The sequence below is a fragment of the Carcharhinus amblyrhynchos genome, chromosome 5 (genome assembly GCF_965287045.1).
Source record: "Carcharhinus amblyrhynchos chromosome 5, sCarAmb.v2.hapA, whole genome shotgun sequence".
Lineage (NCBI taxonomy): Eukaryota > Metazoa > Chordata > Chondrichthyes > Carcharhiniformes > Carcharhinidae > Carcharhinus > Carcharhinus amblyrhynchos.
In genome coordinates this window covers 30,308,505-30,318,000 of record NC_137328.1, presented here as the reverse complement: position 1 = coordinate 30,318,000, position 9,496 = coordinate 30,308,505, and the positions used below count along the sequence as shown (strand labels likewise).

Sequence of the window (9,496 nt, the reverse complement as noted above, 5' to 3'; positions counted from 1 at the left end):
GTAGCTTTTGTTGTTTGATATCCCACTGAGAGGTCTGTAGACTTGTACTGTAGTGAATCTTTGGAACTCGGTGTTCCCTCCCTTCCTGGCCTCTGCATTAAGATCCCTACCACACTATTTAGAGGGATGTGAGGGGATTTGATAGAAACGTATCAAATCCTGATGGGACTGGACAGGCAAGATGCAGGAAGGATGTTCCTGATGTTGGGGAAGTTCAGGACTAGAGGTCACAGTCTAAGAATAAGGGGTGAGCCATTCAGGACTGAGATGAAGAAGAACTTCTTCACTCAGAGTTGTGAACCTGTGGAACTCATTACCACAGAAAACTGTTGGGGCCAGTTTGTTAGATGTGTTCAAGAGGGAGCTGGACATGGTCTCTTTGTGACTTAAAAAGATCAAGAGATATGGAGAGAAAGTGGGAGCGAGATTCTGGAAGTGCATGAATAATCATGATCATACTGAATGGCACTGCAGGCTCGAAGAGCCAGATACCTATTTCTGCACCTATTTCCTACGTTCCTATGTCTATCTATTAGGCGAGATTAGGTGAGATTTAGGATACATAGGTTGGAGTAGGAAACTGCAGGGGCTGGGAACAACTGAAATGTGGAGCTTATCCAAGGAGCCGCTGCTGTGAGTCCTTGATAAATATGTACCTGTCAGGCAGGGAGGAAGTGGTCATGCGAGGGAACCATGCTGTACTAAAGAAGTTGAATCTCTAGTGAAAAGGAAGAAGGAGGCTAATGTAAAAATGAGACGTGAAGGCTCAGTTAGGGCACTGGAGAGTTACAAATTAGCCAGGATGAAGCTAAAGAGAGTGTTAAGAGCTAGAAGAGGACATGAGAAGACTTTGGCGAATAGGACCAAGGAGAACCCTAAAGCTTTCTATAGGTATGTCAAGAATAAAAGATTGGTTAGGGCAAGATTAGGGCCAGTCAGAGACAGTAGTGGGAAGTTGTGCGTGGAGCCTGAAGAGATAAGAGAAGCACTAAATGAATATTTTTTGTCAGTATTCATGCAGGAAAAAGTTAATGTCGTCGAGGAGAATGCTGAGATACAGGCTTTTAGACTAGATGGGATTGAGGTATATAAGGAGGAGGTGTTAGCAATTCTTGAGAGTATGAAAATAGATAAGTCCCCTGGGCCGGATGGGATTTATCCTAGGATTCTCTGGGAGGCAAGGGAGGAGATTGCAGAGCCTTTGGCTTTGATCTTCATGTCGTCATTGGCTACAGGTATAGTGCCAGAAGACTGGAGGATAGCAAATGTTGTCCCTTTGTTCAAGAAGGGGAGTAGAGACCATCCTGGGAATTATAGACCTGTGAGCCTTACTTCTGTTGTTGGCAAAGTTTTGGAAAGAATTATAAGGGATAGGATTTATAATCATCTAGAGAGAAATAAATTGATTAGGGATAGTCAACATGGTTTTGTGGAGGGTAGGTTGTACCTCACAAACCTTATCAAGTTTTTTGAAAAGGTGACCAAAGAGGTGGATAAGGGTAAGGCAGTTGACGTAGTGTATATGGATTTTAGCAAAGCATTTGATAAAGTTCCCCATGGTAGGCTACTGCAGAAAATGCAGATGCGTGGGATTGAGGGTGATTTAGCAGTTTGGCTCAGGCACTGGCTAGCTGATAGAAGACAGAGGGTGGTGGTTGATGGGAAATATTCAACCTGGAGTTCAGTTAGTTTTGGGGCCACTGCAGTTTGTCATTTTTATAAATGACCTAGAGGAGGGTGTAGAAGGATGGGTTAGTAAATTTGCTGACGACACTAAAGTCGGAGGAGTTGTAGACAGTGAGGATGGATGTTACAGTTTGCAGAGGGACATAGATAAGCTGCAGAGCTGGGCTGAGAGGTGGCAAATGGACTTTAATGCGGAAAAGTGTGAGGTGATTTACTTTGGTAAGAGTAACAGGAGTACAGAATATAGAGCTAATGGAAGGACTCTTGGTAGTGTCGACGAGCAGAGAGATCTCGGTGTACATGTGCATACATCCCTGAAAGCTGGCACCCAGGTTGATAAGGTTGTTAAGAAGGCGTACGGTGTGTTAGCTTTTATTGGTAGAGGGATTGAATTTCGGAGCCGTGAGGTCATGTTGCAACTGTACAAAACTCTGGTGCAGCCGCACTTGGAATATTGCGTACAGTTCTGATTGCCACATTATAAGAAGGATGTGGAGCCATTGGGAAGGGTGCAGAGGAGGTTTACCAGGATGTTGCCTGGTATGGTGGGAAGGTCTTATGAGGAAAGGCTGAGGGACTTGAGATTATTTTTGTTAGAAAGAAGAAGGTTGAGAGGTGACCTAATTGAGGCATACAAGATGATCAGAGGGTCAGATAGGGTGGATAGTGACTGCCTTTTTCCTCGGATGGTGACGGCTAACACGAGGGGACATAACTTTAAATTAAGGGGTGGTAATTATAGGACGGATATCAGAGGTAGGCTCTTTACTCAGAGGGTAGTAAGAGCGTGGAATGCCCTGCCTGCAGCAGTTGTGGACTCGCCAACTTTAAGGGCGTTCAAATGGTCAGTGGATAGGCATATGGATAACATTGGAATAGTTTAGGTTAGAGGGTCATTAGATTGGTCGGCTCAGCATCGAGGGCCGAAGGGCCTGTACTGCGCTGTAATGTTCTATGTTCTATCTTTCTATCCCCACCAATTCCTTTGTGCACTCCAATCTCTTCCCCGTGACACTCCACCTACCTAGTCCTGTGCGCTCCACCTCTTAGACTGGTGAGATTAGTCCTGACAGTGGCCAGCGATCCTAATGGCACTGCTGGAATGACAGAGCTAGATTGGTAGGCAACTGTCTGAGGCTACATGTCTTCCTGAGTGAAGAGCATGAAATGACTATGGGATCGTCAGTATTCAGGCAGTGGGGCACAAAACCTTGCAACTCATAAAACTCTAAGGAATATTTCTTTTTGTTCCCTCTCATCCCGCCTAATTTATGGTTCCACAATCATGAGCAATTCAAAAGGGTCTCACCTTACTTGCTAGTGATATCAACACAGTATTCAAAGATGGAAGACATTCCAGCCGTGTCTCACTCTCTTTCCACATATTAACCACGTCTTCCAGCATCAAGTAGCAGGACACTGGGCTCATTTTAAATATGGGACACAGGCTGTAAAGGTGATCAGCTAACTCAACAAAGACTGTGAAATGAACTTGGAAAATTTAGGCCTTAGTGGTTTATTGTTGATCTGGACAGTGCTCACTAAGCCTTTGAAACCTGAGGGTTTCTCAACTATTACCATCTACAAATGAGTGAATGGGTTCTAGTTTGCTGTTATCACTCTCATAGAGTCATAGAGTTTTACAGCATGGAAACAGGCCCCAAGATAGTTCCAATTGCCCGCATTTGGCCCATATTCCTCTACACCCATCTTACCCATGTAACTGTCTAAACACTTGTTAAAAGACAAAATCGTACCCCCCTCTACTACTACCTCTAGCAGTTTGATATGGACACTCACCACCCTCTGTGTGAACAAATTGTCCCTCTAGACCCTTTTGTATGTCTTCACTCTCACCTTAAATATTTGCCCTCCAGTTTTAGATTCGCCTACCATTAGGAAAAGATACTGACTTCTAGATGATCTATGCCCCTCGTTATTTTATAGACCTCTATAAGAGCGCCCTTAAACCTCCTACTCTCCAGAAAAAAAAGTTCCAGTCTATCCAGCCTCTCCTTAAACTCAAATCATCAAGTCCCGGTAATATCCTCGTAAATCTTTTCTGCACTCTTTATAGTTTAATAATATCCTTTCTATAACAGGGTGGCCAGAGTTGCACACAGTATTCCAAGTGTGGCCTTATCAATGTCTTGTACAACTTCAACAAAACATTACAACTCCTGTATTCATTGTTCTGACCAATGAAATCAAGCATGCCAAATGCCTTCTTCACCATTCTGTCTACCTGTGACTCCACTTTCAAGGAGCTATGAACCTGTACCCCTTGATCACTTTGTTCTATAACTCTCCCCAGTGCCCTACCAATAACTGAGTAAGCCCTGCTCTGGTTCGAGCGACCAAAATGCATCACCTCACATTTCTCTAAATTAAACTCCATCTGCCACTCGTCAGCCCACTGGCCCAATTGATCAAGATCCCATTGCAATCTGAGATAACCTTCTTCATTGTCCACTAGGCCACCAATCTTGGTGTCATCTGCTAACTTACTAACCATGTCTACTAAATTTTCATCCAAATCATTAACATAAATTATTAATAATTTATATTAATGATTTGGATCTAGAGGGACTATGATCAGGACTAGATGATCAGGACTAGAGGGCACAGCCTCAAGATAAGGAGGGGGCAGTTTAGAACGGAGTTGAGGAGAAACTTCTTCACTCAAAGGGTGGTGAATCTCTGGAATTCTCTGCCCGTTGAAGTGGTGGAGGCTACCTCGCTAAATATATTTAAGACACGGGTAGATAGGTTTTTGGTAGACAAGAGAATTAAGGGTTATGGGGAGAAAGTGGGAAAGTGGAACTGATCCACTTCAGATCAGCCATGATCTTATTGAATGGCAGGGCAGGCTCGAAGGGCCAGATGGCCTACTCCTGCTCCTACTTCTTATGTTCTTATGTTCTTATAAATGGCAAATAACAGTGGACCCAGCACCGATCACTGAGGCACACCATTGTTCATAGGTATCCAGTTTGAAAAACAACCACTCTCTGTCTTCTGTCAAGCCGATTTTGTATCCATTTGGCTACCTCATCCTGGATCCCATGAGATTTAACATAATGCAACAACTTACCATGTGGACCTTGTCAAAGGTCTTGCTAAAGTCCATGTAGACAACATCAACTGCACTGCCCTCATCTACCTTCTTGGTTACCCCTTCAAAAAACTCAACCAAATTTGTGACACATGATTTTCCACTCGCAAAGCCATGCTGACTGTCCCTAATCAGTCCTTGCATTTCTAAATGCCTGTAGATCCTGTCTCTCAAAATACTTTCTAACAACTTACCCATTACAGATGTGAGGTTTATCGGCCTATAGTTCCCATGCTTTTCCCTGCAGCCCTTCTTAAACAATTTAGCAATTTAATCTTGTTTTACCAATAGCTGGCTAACAACCATTTCAAATTGCAAAGTATATGAAGCGTTTTATATATATATCCTGATTCTAGAATTCATTATGTAATGCAATATACTTGTTTAAACCTGGGGCTCCATTGGGAAGCAGTGCAATATCATATATTCAATTACAGATAACAGCATGACATTTCAGACTTATGGAGCAGGTGTCAGTTCTTATGAGCAGAATTCTCCTAACCAGCTCATGGCAGGTTTGCTAGTAGGTAGGTGCAGTGAATCTGGTGGGTGGGAAAAAATCAGAAAACTCACCGGCATAAGACCCCATTGCAATTCCCCCAGTGCTGGGTTGCTCTTCCCATTGACAGGTGACACAAACGCCATTTGCATCTTATCAGCAAACAACCATAGTTTTAAGTCATCTATATCTGTATTCATGAGTATTAGAAATAAGGTATAATTGGATTAAAGCTTTTGAAAGCTTCATGTCAAACAAACATAGCACACGTCTGTGAGTTTTAATTTCAAACTGTGCTACCTTAGTAAATCAAGGATTTAGTGTGTGAAAACAAACAGGTTTGAAAAAAGATTAGGCTGTTGCTTAGCAACCATGGCCCAAACTGTAAATCATGAACATTTCTGGTTCAGTTGGTATCAGGGCCAGAATTCTCTCAAAAAAATTCTAAGTGTCCAATTCACATGAAAACTGGAGTAATTCACATTGGTTTATCTCAGTGGGAATTCAGAGAAGAATCTCTCACATTCTGTGAAATGCAGAGATCATTAGTGTGTATATCATTAAAAATCAGAAGGTGTGGCTGATTCCCACTGGGGACGCCCACAGCATTAGTGCTGAGTGGACCACTGCGTGCGCAATTCAATTGGAATTTCAGTAAGACCAGTAGGCTCACAGCGTGACAAGCACCTGAGCGGATTTGAGGAGAAATCCAGAAGTTCTATAGGGTGGCAAATTTCACTGGTTTCAGAGTGTGGTGTGTCTGATCACACTTGACCTGTTGGTTTAAATGGACTGTGTACTTACCGAGAACATTATTGTATAAGATATATTTTGTAACTTGTGTTATCCTTAAAAATGTGTCCATCTTTGAATAAATAGGTCAGGTAAAGGGGTATTGCGTAATAGTCAATCTTTTCATGTTATAACAACAAGAGAAAAACATTTATTCAACATGAACAATTGATTATAATACAATGCTTTTAGCATAAAGTTCATGTCAGGATTTTGGAGTAACCCCTTTTCATTTCCTCTGACTCAATTGGCTTCCACTGATTTGGAAGGCCACAATTGCTTTAACTTTCAAGGCTCAGATTCTTATTAAATTCACTTCAAACCCAGCTTGCAGGTGCAGCAGGTGGTCAGGAAGGCGAATGGGATGCTGGCCTTCATAGCGAGGGGGATTGAATATAAAAGTAGGGAGGTCTTGCTGCAGCTGTATAGGGCATTGGTGAGGCCGCAGCTGGAGTACTGTGTGCAGTTTTGGGCGCCGCACCTGCGCAAGGATATTTTGGCCCTGGAGGGAGTGCAGAGGAGGTTTACTAGGATGATACCGGAGTTGAGGGGATTGAGCTATGAGGAGAGGCTGAATAAACTAGGCTTGTACTCGTTAGAGTTTAGAAGAATGAGGGGAGATCTCATTGAGACGTATAAGATGATGAATGGGATGGATAGGATAGAGGTGGAGAGACTCTTCCCGCTCAAAAAAGACAGTAGGACTAGGGGGCACAGCCTCAAGATAAAGGGGAGGCGGTTTAGAACGGAGTTGAGGAGGAACTTCTTCACTCAAAGGGTGGTGAATCTCTGGAATTCTCTGCCCGTTGAAGTGGTGGAGGCTGCCTCGCTAAATATTTTTAAGAAGCGGGTTGATGGGTTCTTGATAAGAGAGGGGATTAAGGGTTATGGGGAGAGGGCGGGAAAGTGGAACTGAGCCACAATAGATCAGCCATGATCTTATTGAATGGCGGGGCAGGCTCGAAGGGCTAGATGGCCTACTCCTGCTCCTATTTCTTATGTTCTTAAACGTTTCAGTTTCCTCTTAAGATCTGCTCCCTACTTTAAATCAAGTTAAATGCAATTGTCTCTAACACAGAGTACTTGGTTCCCTCTTCCTTGAATGTTTGTGAACCATACTTAGTCTCTATTGACTTAACTTCAGTTTTCTGCAATCTTCTTTGTCACATTTCCTCTGAACTGTCCATTAGTCCTTCTGGAGCTGACTTTCTTGCATTTTCCTCCATTGTTCTGCTTTTCCAGAGGATTGCTGACAGCTGTCTTCTAGCTCCTTTCCAGTCTCCAACTGCCTTCAGCTGAAACCCAAGAACAAAGAAAGCCATGTGCTTTACCTTACAGGGTCCAAAATTTCTAAGCAATGATATTTATTCTTCACACCATAGCTCTCTAACTCAATAGTATCTCAACTGGAACTGAAACTAACCAAAAAAACAAACAAAATTGTTCAGCATAAAATCTCACTACAACTCCTTTCCACGCACAGAAACATTAAATTAAGCCTACCTATAACTATATCTTATTTCTAATGTTTACCCATACAAATATAAATCCCTTAAAACTACCTTTGGTTTCCAAACGGTACAGTATATCTGTAATATGAAATCTGAAAAACATATTATGTACACTGAATCCTCTGGACAGAGTGGATAGTGAGATGCTCTTTCCTAGGGTAGCAAAGTCATGTACTATGGGGCATAGGTTTGACATGCGTGAGGAAAAGTTTGGAGGAGATGTGCGGGGCAAGTTTTCTTTAAACACCAGTGGTAAATGTCTGGAACACGCTGTCCAGGAAGATGGTGGGAGCAGGTATGATAGCGGCATTTAAGGGGCAACTGGATGAATACATGAATAAGATGGGAATAGAAGGATATGGACTCTGTAAGTGCAAACAGTTTTAGTTTAGACAAACATCATAATCAGTGCAGGCTCAAAGAGCCGAAGGGTCTGTCCCAGTGCCGTACTGCTCTTTGTTCATCTCAAGTTACAGTTATATATATGTGTCCGGGGAAAATTGTAAAACTTCAGAAATGTAATGATTACTGAAATAGTTGGAAATATTTATGTTCTTGAAGCAACCCAGCGATAATTGGAACACAAAAGTTACTAGAATGAAAACGACCAAGAGCCACTTTGTTTACATTCCACTATCCTGCTAGTTGCACTATGCAGTAATAATTGAGTTCTTAGTTCATCAATCATAGCAATTGATCTTTATCAGTTAGTCAAAACGTGACAAGGGAACCTCAGTGATTTAATTCTAGTACTATTTGATTATAGCACACAATAAAGCCACTCTTGCTGAAAAGACATTGGGGGAAATTTTCTGAACTTGTCGCACCTGGCGCAGATCGTGACAATCCCAAAAAATGGCTTGCGGGCCTAAAAATCATTTCTGCATGTGGCACCAAATGATTTGCAATCATCCAGGTCCCTTTCTGCTTGTGCAAATCTGATCTTGCTCAAAAGGCTGATTAACATGAGACTGACTTGACTTAAATCTCATCGGCGAGTTTGGCACACGCTCATCCACCTCCTGGAATGTTCCCTGGCACCACCCACTGGAAGTGTCAAGGGGACAGAGCCTGAGGACACAGGGTCAGACCAGAGGCAGACAGTTGGGTGGTGGGGAGATCACTACCACTCAGAGGCGGGAGGAGTGGCAATCAGCCATGGAGCCCTGCACAAAAATCTACACATGCACAACGGCTCCCTCTGCTGCTATCAGATGGCTTTCAAGGGATTTGGACGTCATCCACTCCTCCTGCTGGTGGATTCCCAGTTTGGCAAGTGTTTTTGATTGTCAGCTAAGATTTGACTTTTAAGTTGCCCAGAAAAGAACGACGCAAATTTCTCCTGTTTTCACACTCGTTTGGGCCTTAGAATTTTTTGGCTAAGATTGTCCCCTTTGTTTTTTTTTTAATTCTATCTACTATCGCTGTGGTGTTATTTACTCTCCATGTTTATAATAGCCAAATCAACATAATTTGTGTGAATGTGTTATGCTATTTGCATTATGTCAGCTACACTCTACTCTTAAAGCTGGTTTTATTTCAGCTGTGCAGGTTCGGCCCCTTACAACCATGACAGCGAGGTTTCAGTACAATTTGAACTGATTTCTTTTGGGTCAGTTGGAAATCCAGCATGAAATATTCTTAGATGACTGGATGTAAACTCACAGCAGAAAATTCTCACCATCTTATTTATGCCATAAGGGTGGCTGTTGGAAAAAGATGTAGCTGAGGAAGATCTTCAGATATGGGATTAAAGTATAATTTACTCAGAGCTCTGCTCCATTTATAAATATGCAGCATCTAAATTGGATGCAAAAACAACTCTGATGAACTGAAAATTTGCCAAAAGATGGATGCTATTTCAATTTTTCAAAATTAAAATCCAGCATCCAA

General features: G+C 42.4%; 1 protein-coding gene across 1 annotated transcript in view; it reads right to left on the bottom strand.

The window, feature by feature from the left end:
* Positions 1-7,106: 7,106 nt before the first annotated feature.
* Positions 7,107-9,496, bottom strand: part of ttc39b (tetratricopeptide repeat domain 39B) — a 199,518-nt gene continuing 197,128 nt past the window's right edge. Inside the window, exon 20 of the mRNA XM_080188564.1 lies at positions 7,107-7,387. The gene's annotated coding sequence lies outside the window, so the exon portion shown is untranslated. The remainder of the gene's footprint in view (positions 7,388-9,496) is intronic.